Raw genomic sequence first — 18,634 nt, 5'->3', positions numbered from 1 at the left:
ACTCAATCCCAAGAACCTGGGATCATGACCTGAGCTGAAGGCAGAAGCTTAACCTACTGAGCCACCCGGCCATCCCAGTCCCTGACATTTTTTAAAAGATTTTGGTTTTAGGTAATCTCTACAACCCAGTGTGGGGCTCCAACTCACAACCCTGAGATCAAGAGTTGCACACTGCACTGATTGAGCCAGCCAGGTGCCCCCGATTTTTTTTCTTTTAAGTTTATTTATTTCAAATAATTTCTACACCCAACATGGAGCTGGAACTCATAACCCTGAGATCAAGAGTTGCATTCTCTTCTGACTGATGCAGCCAGGAGCCGCGACTCCCTGATTTTTAACACCACCCCCATTATATACAAATATCCCATTTATTTTGAGGGTCTGTTCTATCATTGCATTCTTTTTTTTTTTTTTTAAGATTTTGTTTATTTATTTGACAGACAAAGATCACAAGTAGGCAGAGAGGCAGGTAGAGAGAGAGAAGGGGAAGCAGGCTCCCTGCTGAGCAGAGAGCCTGATACGGGGCTCGATCCCAGGACCCCAAGATCATGACCTGAGCCGAAGGCAGAGGCTTAACCCACTGAGCCACCCAGGTGCCCCTCATTGCATTCTTTTAACTAGGAATTGTTTTGGGGGGAGAGTAGATTGGAAGCCAAGACTTCTTTCAACCTTCCTCAATTGACTTCACAAGAACATAAGTGATTCTATGTTTCTGTACCTTTGTTATCTAAGAAGAAATCATCTGGATTATTTCTACCTTTTAGAGGGTGCTGTGAGAATGGATGACATCTTAGGCAGAAAGTTCAGAAAGCCAAGTAATATAAAGCTGCAGAAGGAAGTTACCTGAGAGAAAAGAGATTCCATAGATAATACTTTGAGTCCATTAATTCTACTTATAACTATGGTAATTTTTTAAGGTTTTTTTGTTTGTTTGTTTTAGTTGTGGCAAAACCCCACATAACATAAAATGTACCATCTTGGTTACCACATGAGAACAAGTTTTAGTAGTTTCGCACTTTTTTGTTTCATCCAAAATCTTCCCAAGACTGTTTCCTCCTCATAGTTCAACTGCTGGTTCAAACACATTCCTTCTTCAGAGAGGCCTCACCAGGAGTAAAGCTGCTTCCGACATCCCAACTTTCTGTCTCATTACCCTGAAGGACTCTTCACTACTGACTTACCTGTGTTTTTTTGCTTATTAACTGTCTCCCTCTCCCCACTATAATGATAGTTCTATCTGAGCAGGGATCTGGTCTGTCTGCTCTTCTCCCCATGCCTGGAACAGTGCCTTGCACATAGTATGTCTTGTTGCGTATTTATTTATTTATTAGCAGAGAGGCAGGCAGAGAAAGGGGGAAGCAGGCTCCCTGCTGAGCAGAGCGCCCCACGGGCGACCCCAGGACCCTGAGATCATTATCCGATTGGAAGGCAGAGGCTTAAAACCCACTGAGCCACCCAGGCGCCTCCCGACCCTCTTTTAAGTATTTATTGAAATACTTGCTGAGTAGTAAGTATAGTGTTCTGTGATTCCCAGTTTTTATATTTTATCTCATTTGATCATTACAACTCTTTGAGTAAAATTTACTAGCCCCATGGTAAAGAGACTCAGAAAAGCATCTCACAAAGTCACAGGCCAATTAAATAACAGGTTTGGGATTGCTGCGTAGATGGCTTGCTTTTTCCAATACATTCACTCCAGTTCTAGGGCTAAAGGTATTTCAAACTACTTTCCAATTAAGGAAGTGATGACTCTGGAGGATAGTAGAAACAACCTGCACATTTATTTACGTATCCAGTTCCTGCATTTGGAACCCTTACTATCCCCACCCCACCCCTTAAGCAGTTACACACACACACACACACAGAGCAGACTTACGGCCACAGTAAAATTATTCTAAATGCAAAGAAGAAAATGCAATTACTCGACTGTTTGGAAACCTGAATCCCCTTGCGTATTGGGGGGGGGGGTGTGCTTCTTTTTTTTAAACGGCTTCATTGAGGTATTCTCTTGTTTTGAAAGTGTGCTCCTTTAGGGGGCCGGGGAGGGGAAGAAAATGTGCTCCTTTGAAACAATCTCATTCCCTAGAATATTTACTTCCCCCTTTGCGCTTCCTAACTCTTAGGAGCTTTGGGTTTATTTGTTTATATATTTAAGTAATCTCTAGACCCAACGTGGGGCTTGAACTAATAGTCCCAAGATCAAGAATCACAGTCTGTTCCGACTGAGCAAGTCAGGTGCCTTTACTTCACTTTTTGGATCTCCACTACTACAGGCACCTGAACGGATTCCCTTTCTTCTTTTTTAACCCCTATATTACACAGCTAAACACGTGTAACCTGTCTGTACCCAATTCGCTCAGCCTCTCTCCAGGCCAGCCCGGCCCACCAGAAGCCCGGCCCCTTCTGTTTTCCGGAGCACCGCCTTTCGGCCCCTTTCCAACTTAGGGCCTACGGATCTCGCCCTTCCTCCCCACCCCCCCAACATCTCGCGAGAGGTGAGCGCCCCTGGCCGGACGAGAAGAAAGTATCTGCTCCGCTGAGGGGGGAAAGAAGGAGCTGGAGGCAGATTGTGGGAACGAACGCGGGCGGGCGGGAGGCGACGGAGCTACCAGAGGGTGAGTTCTTTTAACATTAAGTAGTCCATGATCTGGCGGAGCCTCTCTTTCAACTCTGGCCACTCTCAGTGTCCCAGGCCGGGGTCTCCCCTCCCAGTCTGTGTTGGACGGGGGCGCTGAGGCGGTGGCCGGGCCCTGTCTGAGGAAGTGGGTGGGGCATGGACTAACGCCGACCAATAAAAGAGAAGGAAGCTACGATTGGCGGCGATGAACACTAATGAGAGATCGTCTTTACCTTGCGGAGTGCCGCCCCTCTTCTCTCCCTCCTACCGCCTCCTTCCTCTGGGGGGGGAAGGCGGGGCCAGAGGCCTGAAGTGTGGGGAGAACTTGGGGTAAGTAGCCCCGGGGGGCACAGGGCGTGGCAAGGAGAGGGGAGTTGAATCCTGAGGGAATGGAAGCCTAGTAGAGTCTAATGGGAGGGTAATGGGATGGGGTGGAATGGGAGGAAGGGGAGGGGTACTAAATTGGTTGAAGACTCAGGCTTACCAAAGTGGGGTTAGGGGCTTGACATTGAAGAGCCAAGGGTAATAGGCAGGAGGTAGGGAACAGTAGGTGAAAATATGGCATTGGGTTTGGATGGAAAGATAGGTAGAGGTAACTCACTGGAAGTGGGAGTTATGGCATTTCGATTGAATTTTGAAAATTATGAAAAAAGAATAAGGCCATGATTTCGGAGAGAAAGTATGAATTTTGAGAAAATTCAGTGAATGAGTTTAGGAAGACTTTATAGAGGTGGGCTTATGAGCCAAGGCATCACTTTGGGAAGAGTGTAAGGGAATTTAGAGGAGTAAAGGAGGTGTTTGGAAAGGTGATATATACAGGTCTTTAGCCTAGGTATCAGAAGCAGCCTAGGATATTGATTTGGGGCATTTGCTGTATATGGCACCTAGACTGGTGACCAGCTTGCAAGAATAGTGAGGTAGGGGTGGAGGAGGAGAAATACAGAACACTTTCATCACTTCTGCTCTGATTTCCTTTCTCCCTTCTCTTCCTCTTCCTACACTCCTCTCTTCCTAAACTCAGGGATGGGGGCTTGGGACTTCAGCGGTACAAGTTGGAACCCCATTGGGAGTCATGTTGCTCTGAATTGCTTGTTATGTTCTCTGACTGGGGTGTTTACTACCCAGGGCACCTCCTACCCAGATTGCTGCGTTGCTACTTTGCTAACTTTAAAAGTTTGCTTTCTACTTAATAGTGTTTTAGTATCTCCGAAGGTTGTGTCATAGTAAGTGTAGGTTTGTGGGGATGTGCAGAGTTTTCTGGGCAAGCTCACTTGATTCTTATATTTAAAAACCTTGCAGTAGTATAAGAATTCTTGTAATAACATTGGTCTTTACAGTTATTGTAAGCACAGAAAAATATACTAAAGTTTGTTTTGTTAAATGTGTGTCTTATCCACTCATATTCTTGGAGCTGTTAAATGGTTGGTTGTGGTTAGTTTTAGTTAGCTTATATTGTATATTTTTAAACGGTGTAAATAAGATGGACATGTATTTCAGGAAAGTGAAAATTTTTCAGTTTCTTCCTTTGTGTCTAAACTCAGAAGTTAAAGATATGTCATAATATCTTAGGGCAAGGGTTGGGGAAATCAAACACAATTTGCACTTAAACATGGAGGATGTAAGGTAAGTGGAGGCTATTGCGAAATGTAACATGTCTGTAAGAAAAGAAGCTAAAGAAAAGTTTGGCAGCTATACTAAGTAGTCTTACCAGTTTGTTCTTAATTCTGTACAGCAAAGGGACAAGCCTTTGCCCTTTGTTTGATAGGTGTGTATTATTTAACAATGAATTAAACTAATATAGCCAATTAATTAAGAACTTCTTTGCTGCTGCATAGATTTGTCTTTTATATCCTTCTCTTCTTCTACTTTTGAGAAGCAAACTAATGTCTGAAATGCCGGTAAAGCTGTTTCATGAAGAGAAACCAGAGTATGTTGCTTTGTATTAACCTTTGATTTTCAGCAACCATTTGAAGCTTTTTTTCCTAGCCAGAAAGTTGCCCCTACAACACATTGAGACCGATTAATTGCTACCCTTTAGCATTAATTACTGAATTGAGTTCCAGTATTTCACATTCAGAGCAGTGCTGTTGGACATTCAGACCTTTTCACAGTTTGCCTGGCAGCAGAACAAAAAATACCCAATGAAAGAGCAAAGTCCCTTGTTTTATTCTTCCATTCTCGAGTTTGTGGTGGCTTTAACTGGGGCACTATCAAATGCAAGATTTTTTTTTTTTTTTTAAATTTCATTAGTGTTAACACCTAGCAGAAAGCTAGGGAGTGTCAACACTGCTCGTTTTTAAACTTGTGGATCAAAGATTACATCCTGTGATAGTTCCAGGGTTGTAATTTTTAATTTTTAACCATTTTTATTTACTGTGGCTTTTAAATGTTAATGGACACTGCTACTGTACCTCCTTTTTCTTTCCTCTCTCCACCTCCAGCTCCAAATGAAAATTGTTTTTTACATCCAACTCTTAAGCTGCTACTTTGCCTCAAGTAAAGTCCCTGGCTCTGTCTGAACACAGCTGCTCTGAAATTCTCACAAGTTACTGTTTTGTACATGTCAAGACGGAGTTTTCTAGGCTGCAGTAGGAGGTAGTCAGTGTTAACAGCAGCCTCATCCACGTCTGAGAAGGAGGAGCCTTCTCCTTGCAAGGAAGTTTTAGGTGGAGCAAATAGCATTGCCATGTAAATGTATAACAAAGACAGCTCTCTTCTGGAGGCTAGTTGGCAGGCTGGCATATAATTGTCCCTTATCCCTTGATAAAGGTACTAAAGTTAAGGTGCAGATGTTGTTTCTTTCAGAAAAACAAATGCAGCATTCATTTAAAAAGAAAAGCATTAATTTTTTTTTTTTTGCTGTTGGTTTCTCTAAAAATGGCACTATGATTTGAGAGTTCATGAAAGAATTTTCCACCGGGTGCCTGGCTGGCTTAGTCCGTAGAGCATGTATGTGACTCTTGATCTTGGGTCGTGAGTTCAAGTTCCGCGTTGGGTGTAGAGAATACTAAAAAACAAAAACCAAAAACAAAAACAACAAAACTTAAAAAAAAAAAAAAGAAGATCTTCCATCTATTTAGAAACATGTCAAAGAAAACAATTTTTAAGCATCAGTTTTTGAATGTTGCCTTCCTGAAGGAGGCTTCTTTTGGGACCAAGTGTATTCATGAAACATGAAAATACGTCATATTTGGAATTCCTGGCAGGTGGGTCTTTTCACTTCCTAATGCAATAAGAAAGAGGTCCCTATTCCATTATTGGAGGTCTACTTTTAGAACATTCTTTACATTGTGCTGAAGCTCTTTAGTTCTGCCATTTGCAGCTATAATAAATAAACCTAATTCCTTGTCAGCATGGTAGCCCTTCAAGTATTTGATGACAGTTATGTAGTGGGATAAATATACCAAGTTATTTTAGCCATTCCTTAAATGATAAAGTTCAGGCCTCATCAGCTGGGTTGCCTGTATTTAGGGTTTCTTATCTAGATCTGAAATATAACACCTCAGGTATAATCTGATCAATACAAAGTAGGGGGGAGAGTATGGCCTCTTTTCTGCTGTGCTCTGTACTTCTATTCTTAAAGCCTAAGATTGCATTAATTTGTGTAATTGATTTTTTAAATGTAATTGATGACCTTACATTTATCCTTGTAATTGTCATCTTGTTAATTTGGGTTTATTGTTTTAGCTTAATAATGTTATTTGGCCTCTTAGCTATTCCTCATATCCTCATGTTTGTATCTTTGATAGATAAATTTGATAAATGAGACATAAACATCTATGTTTTTGTTTTAGGTCACTGGTAGAAATATATAAGGGTGGAGCAGTGCCATATAACATCAACATGCTATCATTAGGTTGATATTAATCCATCAATCAACCTTTTGCATAAAATTCAATTATGAATTCACCTTCTGTTTTATCATCTAACTTATATTTCCTGTCTAATATTAAGAAGTATCCTGTTGAAATCTAAATATATTGTCTCTGACCTATCCCTAAGCTCCTAGGCTAGTGACCTGGTAAAAAATGAAGTTAGAGGGGCACCTGGGTGGCTCAGTGGGTTAAGCCTCTGCCTTCGGCTCAGGTCATGATCCCAGGGTCCTGGGATCGAGCCCCACATCGGGTTCTCTGCTCAGCAGGGAGACTGCTTCTCCCTTCCTATCTGCCTGCCTCTCTGCCTACTTGTGATTTCTCTCTCTGTCAAATAAAAAAATAAATAATCTTTAAAAAAAAAAAAAAGAAGTTAGACATTAGTTGCTACCTAGGTAGGTCATGCTAGTGTTTATAAATCATTGCATTACTTGCCAGTTGTTTATAAGACATCTATTTAATAATTCCCCTATGTTTTAAAGTAAAATTGCCCCCCCAACATTACTGGTCCTGCTTCCTTTATTTTTATTTTTTAAAATAATTCTAGAATGATTAACAGTGTTTCTGCATGATTGCATATTTTGTGTCATCAAATGAAATTCTGTTTTGGAATCTTTTAGGAAAACATGGCATTTTAAGTTAATATTAAAAAATTAAAACTATTGGGGCACCTGGGTGGCTCAGTGGGTTAAGGCCTCTGCCTTCGGCTCAGGTCATGATCTCAGGGTCCTGGGATCGAACCCCGAGTCGGGCTCTCTGCTCAGCAGGGAGCCTGCTTCCTCCTCTCTCTCTGCCTGCCTCTCTGCCTACTTGAGATCTCTGTCAAATAAATAAATAAAATCTTAAAAAAATAAAATAAAATAAAATAATAAAAAATTAAACTATTATCCATGTAGTGGTTATATCATAGCCTCCCCATAATATTGACATCTCCAGTTTAGACCTAACTTTTCATTTTGTTTGGAATAAAAACCTACACTACCTGTAAGAAAAAGCACACCCCCTCACACACAATTGCCTTTTATTACTATAGTTTATTGATGTGGTAGGCTAAGTTTGTCATGCTCTGTGCTATAGGTAAAATTGTGCTAGAAATAAGCCAGAACATCAGAAGACATCTCTAGGGAATAAAGACTGTGTTGGCAGCCAACAGCGTTCCTGTGTGTTAATTTTAGACCTGATAGTTAAACTTATGTTTGAGCAATTTTAGCTGATAAATGCATTTTTAAAGCACCTTCCTCTTTTGGGGTTTTAATTTTTTACTTTCACTTTTAAAAAATTGAAAATTGTGAATGGAAATGTATCTGTGGAATGAAATAGCATGCTGTTAGGGACAGGGTACATCTTTTGATAGCTTCTTATCCATTTGAGATTGTTTAGTTATGAATTCTCCTGAAAAGCAGAAGGTGGGTTTGATGACCCCTCAAGGTCCTTTCCAGTCCAAACATTCATAAATAGAAACTCAGATCAAAGAACTTACTATTGAAGAAAAGTAGACATTAAAGAGAATGAAATTGAAGTGGTTCTACTGACCCAGTGGGAATGGCTAAACAGAAAGTAAGGAACATAAATGTCAAGAAATAACTCCTTTGAGCAAGAAACAAAACAAGAATCAACAACAACAACAAAATTTTGCATTGGGGTTATTTCATGTCTTAAAATATTTCATCATGATATTTTCTCTACAGAATTTCCCTGGTGGACACTTTGTGTTGAAATAGTTTGTCTCCCTACCCCCTTAAGCCATAGTATTTTGTTTTCTTTCCTTCTCTTGTTTATCCTTTTGTTTAGAAAGTGTATGTGTGTGGGGGGGGGTGTGTCTGAATAATATACCCACTGCTTGTGTACAATGAAGAAAATTCAGTTTGGTTTTGAAAGTAAAGGGATGCTGCTTGTCTACCTTAGAGAGGAAAAATTTTATGAAAAGACGAATTTGTTACCTAGTTTTTAGAACTTTGTAGGCAGACATGTAGGAAAGATTCCCAACTAAGGCAAATGTGAGTTACTACAGTAATCTTTTTTTTTCTTTTTTAAACTATAGTAATCTTATGAAGGATGTAGGAACACTTAATCGGAGAACAAAACTCATTACAATAACAACTTCACTTTGTTAGCTTTTTCTCATCTTCTTGCAATTTTAATCCTAAATGTTCTCATACATTTGAAACCCGAGTATATAAAAAGTTTCTCTTTTCAGGATGCCTGACTGGGTCAGTTGGTGGAACCTGCGACTCTTGGTCTCAGGTTGTGAGTTCGAGCCCCATGTTGGGTGTAGAGTTTACTTTAAAAAAAGGTTTATCTTGGGGCGCCTGGGTGGCTCAGTGGGTTAAAGCCGCTGCCTTCGGCTCAGGTCATGATCCCGGCGTCCTGGGATCGAGCCCCGCATCGGGCTCTCTGCTCAGCGGGGAGCCTGCTTCCTCCCTTCTCTCTCTGCCTGCCTCTCTGCCTACTTGTGATCTGTCTGTCAAATAAATAAATAAAATCTTTAAAAAAAAAAAAAAAAGGTTTATCTTTTCTGTTCTAGAATGCATTTTTCTATAAATAATTCTTTTTTTTTTACTTTTTAAAGATTTTATTTATTTATTAGAGAGAGAGAGAGCACAGGCAGACAGAGTGGCAGGCAGAAGGCAGAGGGCGAAGCAGGCTCCCTGCCGAGCAAGGGGCCCGATGTGGGACTTGATCCCAGGACGCTGGGATCATGACCTGAGCCGAAGGCAGCGGCTTAACCAACTGAGCCACCCAGGCGTCCCAAGAATGCATTTTTCCTTAATAAATATCAACTTGTGAAAGCGTAACCGGAGCTAAGATTTAGCTTAAAAAGTCACTTTGTGAGCTTGTGGCTTGGGCCTCCATGGAACAGTGTTGTTCTGCCATTGCCGCACCGTCTCACAAAATCCAACTTGTTTTGAGTGGAATTACCTATTAATATCTTATCTGGTATAGTGCTTCTTGCTGACATAGTGGACAAAGATTTATATGCTAAATTGGTCAGATTGTATTTGGGGCGTATAATTTACCATGCAGTAGAAAAATTACTTTTTTTCAGATTAAAAAATAGAGCATAATCATTCTTTCTGAAAAGGAATATGCCAGACTATATTATAAAAACAGGATGATTTATTGACTAGAACGTATGACTGCTGTAAATGATTTGTGTTGGCACCAGGTTTCTTGCCAGTAATGTTTATTTAAGCTTTATCAAACTTGAGTAACACCATGTTGGTTTTATTTAACATGGTTTTTCTGGTATTTCTGGTAGTAATGTGTCTCCTGTAGTACCATTTTCTTTATTTTTTTTAAGTTATAGGCAAACAGTAGTTTGCTGATATTTTACACATCTGTGTTTGGGATTATTGAAAGTCAGTCAGTGAGCATTAGAATACCCCAAACAGATCGCTGTGTTGCCAGTATATGGACAGTCTTTAGAAAACAGATTTTTTTTCCTTGAGAATTTTTAAGCATCTCCATGATTGTCATTATGGGGTATTGTAGCAATTTCCTATCTAGGACTTAACTCATACTAGGTTTTAATATTAAAGTCTATCAGGTTTATTGTTGTTAGTAATGTGTTTAAATTAAGTCCATAAAAAAAAAGAAGTGCATGAAGATTTTAAATTTATCCTTAAGGATTAGTGTTTAGGGGTTGATCACTACTGGTGTATTGTTTTAAGGATGATACTTTATCTGAAAATGAGTAGGAAAAAACCCAAAACATAGGGTTAGATTTTTGACAGCCTTCCAGTTTCCAGGAATTTTTCAACTCCTAAAATACGTATTGAGGCCAAACATAGATACATATAGTGTTCTCTAGTTATTTCTAACTCTGCTTCCTGCTGTCACTTTAGCAAGCTTTCGCTTCTTTGTTTTTATTAACCTTTCTGAGGATAGCTTAAAATAGTTCCTTGAATCCTCCAAAAGCCTAGAGAGACTTAAAAAAAGTTCTAGTCAAATAGTTGCCTATATGAAGCTGTTCCCAGATAGGTTCTAAGGTTTGGCCATGTGTTGTCTAACTTATGATTCAGCCTAATTCTCACTCCCATCTGTTTTTAGTCATTCAGTACAAAAGTATTTGATCTATTTAAGCTGGCTCCTTTTTTTGAAACCTGTCCCTTGCATGTCAGAGCTCAAAATCCAGAAATTAATTTGAACCTTCTCTTTGATCAATCCAGGGTACTCTACTGTTTTTATATATATATATATATTTTAAGATTTTATTTATTTATTTGTCAGAGAGAGAGAGCAAGCATGCACAAGCAGGGGGAGCAGCAGGCAGAGGGAGAAGCAGCCTCCCTGCTGAGCAAGGACCCCAGTGTGGGATTCGATCCTCAGACCCTGGAATTACGACCTGAGCTGAAGGCACATGCTTAACCAACTGAGCCACCCAGGCGTCCCTGTTTGTGTATTTCTTAAAGCAGTGGGTCTCAAACTGCTTTTGGTCTCAATACCTACCCCTTTATACTCTTCATAACTGTTGGGGACTCCAAAGGACTTTGGTTTGTCTTGGTTATATTTGTTGATATTGGGCGTTTTAGAAATTAAAGTGGAGAAATTGAAAAAATACTCACTTCCAAATAACAACATAAATAATTACTATAGTGTCAGAAAAATTGGGGGGCAGGGCTTCAAACCTTCTAATATTTGACTTAATAGAAAACAGTTGGATTCTCATATTTGCTTCTGTATTCAGTCTGTTACAGTATGTTGTTTGGTTGACGTATGTGAAGATAACCTGGGTGCACACACAGATATTAATAGGAAAAGGAAAGATTTATTTTTAAAGACTTACTTATTTGAGGAGGGAAGGGGCAGACTGAGAGAGTCTTAAAGCAGACTCACTGGTGAGCGAGGTGCTGGATGTGGGACTTGATCCCACGGCCCATGAGATCATGATATAAGCAGAAACCAAGAGTCTGATGCTCAACTGACTAAGCCACCCAGGAGCCCAGGAAACGGAAGGATTCTTTTCAGATAATTGTAGATAGTCTTTCTTCTTTGATACTAAGAATCCAAAATGGGGTAGTTTCTTAATGGTTGACTGTTGTGTAGAATCTGAAACCACATCTCTGAATTTTTAATACTGTTACATTAAATTCTGTTACATTTAATACTGTTACATTAAAATGAATTAGCCTATCTTGCTCTTTAAATAGATCTTTCATCCATGTATGACTTGAACACCCATAAACCGTCTGAATGGGTCTTAGGAATCTATGGGGATCCCTGGAGTCCACTCTGAGAACTGCTGTCTTGTAGTACCAAATTGGAAAAATACAGCCCTTTACTATATGGAAGAACTATAAGCTCTCCAACCATTTTAGTGTCCCTCAAAGGCTGAGTTACTGACCATTTGCATCGGAATTACCCAGGGTGTTTTTTTAAAGTGTAAATTCTTGGGCCCCAAAGCCAAGAAAATCCAGGAGGCATAGGAATCTGTATTTTTCAGGGTGCCCAAGTGAATATGTTAAGGTTGAGAACTACGGAGCTAGCTTAATTAACCTTATTTTTAGAAGACCTAATTTCTTGGGCATCTGACTGGCTCAGTCAGAAGAGCATATTACTCTTGCATTGTAGCTTGAGCCCCACAATGGATGTAGAGTTGAGTTAAAAAAAAAAGGGGGGGGTGCGCCTGGGTGGCTCGGTCGGTTGAATGACTGACTCTTGGTCATGGCTCAAGTCTTGATCTCCCCGTCATGAGTTTGAGCCCTGTGTTGGGCTCCATGCTGGGTGTGGAGTCTACTTTAAAAAAAAAAAGAAAACCTAATTTCAAAAATTTGTAGTCATTTAAAAAGAAATTATTATTAATTCAATTAAATTGAATAGTCACATTATAAATGTTCTTACTGATGATTAACACATACACTCTGACATTTGTCATAATTGGGATCTCCTAATTACCCATGTATTTTAATTAATAATAGTTATTTATAAATACCAGGAGTTTGCAAACTAAGGCCAGATAGTAAGTAAGGCTTTGCAGGCATGAGGTCTGTTTGTAACGATTCAACTCAGCACCTAAGAAGCCATAGACAACATGCAAAGGATAAGCATGGCTGTATTCCCATAAAACTTTTTTATGGACTCTAAAATTTGAACGTCATGTAATTTTTTTAAAAAGATTTTATTTATTTATTTGACACAGAGAGAGAGATCACAAGTAGGCAGAGAGGCAGGCAGAGAAAGAGGGGGAAGCAGGCTCCCCGATGAGCAGAGAGCCTGATGTGGGGCTCGATCCCAGGACCCTGAGATCATGACCTGAGCTGAAGGCAGAGGCTTAACCCACTGAGCCACCTAGGCGCCCCGAACGTCATGTAATTTTTATCTGTCATGAAATACTCTTTTTTTGTTTTTTTCCAACCATTTAAAAATGTAAAAACCATTCTTAGCTTGTGGTCCATACAAAAAGAGGTGGCAGGCTGGATTTGGCCCACGGACTGAAGTTTGCCAATCCTTGACATATACTGTAACTGGATTATGAATTTAAAAATTATTATAATAGGGGCGCCTGGGTGGCTCAGTGGGTTAAAGCCTCTGCCTTCGGCTCAGGTCATGATCTCAGGATCCTGGGATCGAGTCCCTCATCGGGCTCTCTGCTCAGCAGGGGGCCTGCTTCCTCCTCTCTCTCTCTCTCTGCCTGCATCTCTGCCTACTTGTGATCTCTGTCTGTCAAATAAATAAATAAAAACTTAAAAAAAAACCAAAAAAACAAGTCAATCTTTCAAAAAAAATTATAATAAAATATACTTAATGCTGGGCAATGTTGGGCAACCCTCTTGGGTCCCCTCCCTCTTGGAGAGCTTTTTCTATCGCTCAGTAAACTTTACTTTGCTGTCCACCACAAAAAAAAAAAAAAAAATTACACATACTCTTAATGTTAAAACTATGAACATTATTTAATTTTTCTAGACAAAAAAATTGCTCCAAGAATTTGTAGTCCCTCCCGATTCATATTTCTGGACATTCATTTGTATAATAAACATATAAGAAACATCTATTATGTGTAAATTTTTGGAAGTAACACAATTCAGTTGGAAGTGGTTACACAATAGGCAGGTTATCGTACAACTTTTTTTTTTTTTAAGATTTTATTTATTTGGCAGACAGAGATCACAAGTAGGCAGAAGGCAGGCAGAGAGAGAGGAGGAAGCAGGCTCCCCGATGAGCAGAGAGCCTGATGTGGGGCTGGATCCCAGGACCCTGAGATCATGACCTGAGCCGAAGGCAGAGGCTTTAACCCACTGAGCCACCCAGGTGCCCCTTTATCGTACAACTTTTAGGAGGTTTTGTTTCATTTTTAAAGATTTTATTTATTTGTCAGAGAGAGAAAACACATGCAGGGAGAGCAGCAGGCAGAGGGAGAGGAAGGCTCCCCGCTGAGCAAGGATCCCATAGCGGGACTCATCCCAGGAGCCTGCGATCATGACCTGAGCTGAAGGCAGAGTCTTAACGGGCTGAGCCACCCAGGTATCCTTAACTTTTAGGAGTTCTAAAAAGATGTGCTGTTCGTTTTTACATCTTCTTTGAAGTGTGTGAGAATAGGTAACTAGGAGTCAAGTGAGCCTTAACCTCTTGACTCATCTTTTGTCTATTTTTTTTTCTAACTCTGTACCTCAGTTTTCTAGTCTGTAAGCAAAGTGCTTTACAAAAACTCTGATATAAAACAGTAAGGCAAGTTAGTTTAAGATTATAGTGATATATGTGCTTTCTGTATAATCCCTTTGGGGCAGTTGGTTTACCTACTAGTGAAATAATATATGCTAAACTGTTTTTACGCTAAGTAATACAGTGGAAAACAAACCCAAAATTTATGAACAGAAATTTCAATTCCTAAATAATCTACTACCTAGTAAAACTTGAGTCTTCTTTGTTTTCTGAGGTTCACATAATATGCATTATAGTCTCACGGTTCATATGTTTACTGGCATCTTTTCCTTAAATCAATTTTCTAGATGTAATGCAAATCACAGCAACACTGAGTATCCTATGGAGAATAAAATGTTGAGACTGCTGTGGTAGAGATCTTTGGTGTTTGTACTCTTTGCTTAGTAGCAGCTTAATTATCTTAGAGTCTGAAACTTGGTATCCAAAGTTATGTTCTTGGAAGAGAACTGTTTGTATATAATTTCTTTCTTTTTAATATCATAAGGGAATGGAGCCCATAGAGCTCTGTTTGGGTGCCTGTCTACATTTTTTAGATTGTTTATAACTGAACTGAAAGACATTTAGTACCTGCTAAACTTGGTTTCAGCTCTTTTTATTCTCTCTGTGATGAATGGCTGGAGCAATTTCTAAGTGTTTGATATAAGTAATACTCATTAGGGAGCATTCATGAGATTCTGAAAATGGGTTCTTGAAGGTAACAAAGGAGGAACTATCTTGAACTGCTTGATTACCCTGTGTATTGATGTAAGTTTCCACCGTGTCTATTTCCATATGAAGCTGCTGGTTTATAATTTTAGGAAGATTTTTTGGTAGTCCAAAAAATGAATTGAATTTGTCAGTTGGTTCTGTTGCTTTGTAGTAGAGAATGAACAGCCTTGCATGATTTTTAAATACACCGTCTAGTGCTTTATAAGAGTGTACCAGATGTGGACCTTTTTTTAACTTGTAGATTTTTTTTTATTAGATTACCCTATATTATTTTTATTTTTTTAAAAGCAATCTGTGATCAGTGTAGACTTCAGAAAATGCTGAAAGTATGAAGAAGAAAACAAAATTACCTGGAATACCATTATCCAGAGATAACCATTATTAACATTGGATGCTGATTCCCTTATCTTTTTATATGCTTATTCTTTTGTTTGCTTTTTTTTTTTTTTTCCTCCCCCCAGTAGGCTCCATGCCCAGTGTGGGGCTTGAACTCATGACCCTGAGATCAAGAGTTGTAGAGTTCCATGTTCTACTGACTGAGCCAGCCAGGTGCCCCTATTTTGTTTGCTTTTTTATAGATTTGGAATTATGGTGCATATGCAATTTTATATCCTGCTTTTTTCCATATAGAATATATAGCATTTTCTTATGTCATTAAATAGCTTTCAGAAAATGTTCTTCTTTTTTTTTTAAGAGTTTATTTATTTATTGGACAGAGATCACTAGTGGAGGGGGAGGGAAGCAGACTTCCGACTCCCCGCTAAGCAGAGAGCCCGTGTGGGGCTTGATCCCAGGACCCTGGGATCATGACCTGAGCCAAAGGCTGAGGCTTTAACCCACTGAGCCACCCAGGTGCCCCCAGAAATGTTATTCTTTTTTTTTTTTTTTAAATATTTTATTTATTGGACAGATGGAGATCACAAGTAGGCAGAGAGGCAGGCAGAGAGAGAGGAAGGGAAGCAGGCTCCCTGCTGAGCAGAGAGCCCGATTTGGGGCTCGATCTCAGGACCCTGAGATCATGACCTGAGCTGAAGGCAGAGGCTTTAACCCACTGAGCCACCCAGGTGCCCCCAGAAATGTTATTCTTAACTTAAATATAGTCTCTTGTCAAGCAGTATCTTACATTGATCCATTTTTCTTAAACATTTAATTCCTGTTCTTTTTTTCTTATTGTTATAAATATGACTATGATAAACCTCTTAATATATAAGTTGTCCATGTTTTGGGCTTTAACCCCAGAACAAAGTCCTGAAAAAAGAATGATTTGTTCAAGGGATACAAAACATTTTAAGACAATATAAATATTGCCAGATTGCTTTCCAGAAAGATTGTTCAAATATGTACTCCCAAAAGTCTTATATGAAGGTATAAGAATTTCTTTTTTTAAAGATTTTATTTATTTATTTGACAGAGAAAGGGATAGTGAGAGAGGGAGTACAAGCAGGGGTGGAGTGGGAGAGGGAGAAGCAGGCTTCCCTCTGAGCAGGGAACTCGATGCCGGGCTCTATCCCAGGACCCTGGGATCATGACCAGAGCCCAGGGCAGACACTTAATGACTGAGTCACCCAGGCAACCGAAGGTGTAAGAATTTCTGTGGCATTCTTTTTTTTTATGTTTCTTTCTTTTTTTTAAATTTAAGATTTTATTTTATTCATTTATTTTTTTAAGTAGGCTCCACACCCAATGTGGGGCTTGAACTCAAAACCCCCGAGAACTTGCAGCTCCTTAAACTCACAACCACAGTGGCATGGAAGCCACTAGGAAGCCAGCTAGGCCCCCCTCTGCTGCATTCTTTTATACATGAAAATATATCTTAACAGGTCTGGCATAGGTTTTGTTTTCAAGGGCCAATGAAAAGTTAACTTGACAAATAATCTTCCTTTTCCCCATTTTTTTTTTAAAGATTTTATTTATTTATTTGTCAGAGAGAGAGAGAGGGAGAGAGAGCGAACGAGCACAGGCAGGCAGAGTGGCAGGCAGAGGCAGAGGGAGAAGCAGGCTCCCTGCTGAGCAGGGAGCCCGATGCGGGACTCGATCCCAGGACGCTGGGATCATGACCTGAGCCGAAGGCAGCTGCTTAACCAACTGAGCCACCCAGGCGTCCCCCTTTTCCCCATTTTTAACACTCTAACCGAAAGCTGTGGAGTCACCTCTATGCTATTTGGATGATAAGGAAAGCATGGAGTTGGTTGAGTGTAGTCACATCAAGTGCCTTAGGCACCAAGTAGTTGTATATACTTAAAATATATCTTAAGAAGAATATGTATTTAAAACATGTCAAATATGTTTAGCTTTAAATACATAAATACCTATATAGCAGTTGTTTTGTGGACCCAGCTGGCAGCTTTATGAAAAAAAAAACAGGAAGATAAATGTAGAATTTCACCAGAGTATACTTAAATATTGGCTTCATATTAAATCAATAAGTATTTGCCAAAAATTAACTGTATTATGAAAGGAAAGGCTTCCAGAAGTTTTAACCTAGATCTCTGTATTCTGTCCCATTCCCATTTTGGTCACAGATAATACAGCCATTTTCTTTTTATTCATGAAACTAAAATAGCCTGCTCATGGCCACTAACATATCACCATTTCATTTCTTTCATAACAGTTATCTGCTATTAATCTGAAATTATCTTGTTTACTTGCTTCGTGTTTGTCTCTTCCTTTTAGAGTATAAGCACTGTAAGAGTAGAAACCTTGTCTGTCTCATTCACTGTTGAATTCTGGGGCCTAGTGTGTGGGTAGGCACTGAATTGATGAATTTTAGGTTTTTTGCTTCTTGTTTTTTGTCTTTTTTTAAAGTAGGGCCCATGCCCAGTGTGGAACTCAACTCGGGGCTTGAGCTCACCACCCTGAGATTGAGATCGAGACCTGAGCTGAGACCAAGAATCAGATGCTTAACCTATTGAGCCAGCCAGGCACCCCAGTGAATTGATGAATTTTAAAACTGACCATATTTACTTTTTGATCTAGAAAGTAAATTGTGGTTATTAGTTTTAGACTTTATCCTTGCCACATCTTTTACCAAGACTTTACATACCTCTTTTTTGTGCTCTTGCCTGTACTCTGGAGTTGTCTAGCAAAGGAATTTGATAAATGACCACAAAGAATAAGAAATAGCAACAGATCTAATATGTATGCTGATCAATCTCTGACTAATTGAACTTGTGAATTAAATCATTCTTACCACTTACCTGGCATCTCTCATGCCAAATGACAAAAATTCATTGTCTGACCAAACTTTAGGCAGGTTTCTGAACCTTCTTTCAGGCCCATCAGTGTACTTTCTTGTAAGATCCAGTTTTAGCAAGAATCCCTCACCATCAATATCTGATCACCCTCATATCTGATCACGTTCTTCATCTTTCACCATCCCTTAGGTTATGTATCATCATCCTGTCCTGTCTTTAGCAAGACTTGTTAGGTTGGTTTAGTCAGAATCCCCCCTTCTCCTGATGTTTCCTCTTAGTACTTTTCCATCCATTAACGCCCACCATGGTCCTTGGCTATAAATTTCCACTTGCGCATGATGTATTCAGAATTGAGCCCAGTTCTATACAGAGGTCTCTTTTCTCCTATTGCAATAGTTCTGACTAAAAAACTCTTTTTTACTGCTTTAACTACTCTCCAGCTCTAGTTTTTCTTGACACAGATGAGTGAAAGATTCTTTTTTTGGCAAAGGATTATTGTCTTTTTATTTTTATGTCCACTTTGCTTTGCACTTAGTTTCCTAGTAATGTTTTTTGAGTGAATGAATGATAGCTAGTCTAAACCC

The 18,634-nt window shown here is 39.5% G+C and overlaps 1 protein-coding gene across 3 annotated transcripts in view; it reads left to right on the top strand.

The window, feature by feature from the left end:
• Positions 1–2,503: 2,503 nt before the first annotated feature.
• ATF7 (activating transcription factor 7) overlaps positions 2,504–18,634 on the top strand; it is a gene marked incomplete at its 5' end in the record, with an annotated part of 80,159 nt that continues 64,028 nt past the window's right edge. The window contains one exon of one of the 3 annotated variants that reach the window (XM_080810823.1): positions 2,504–2,615. Of the gene's footprint in view, positions 2,948–18,634 lie in introns of all 3 variants that reach the window. The other 2 variants (XM_080810825.1, XM_080810824.1) reach the window with 2 other exon arrangements.

This window comes from Martes martes (genome assembly GCF_963455335.1).
Source record: "Martes martes genome assembly, chromosome: 8".
NCBI classification, from domain to species: Eukaryota; Metazoa; Chordata; class Mammalia; order Carnivora; family Mustelidae; genus Martes; species Martes martes.
This window is presented reverse-complemented; position numbering and strand designations above follow the sequence as displayed.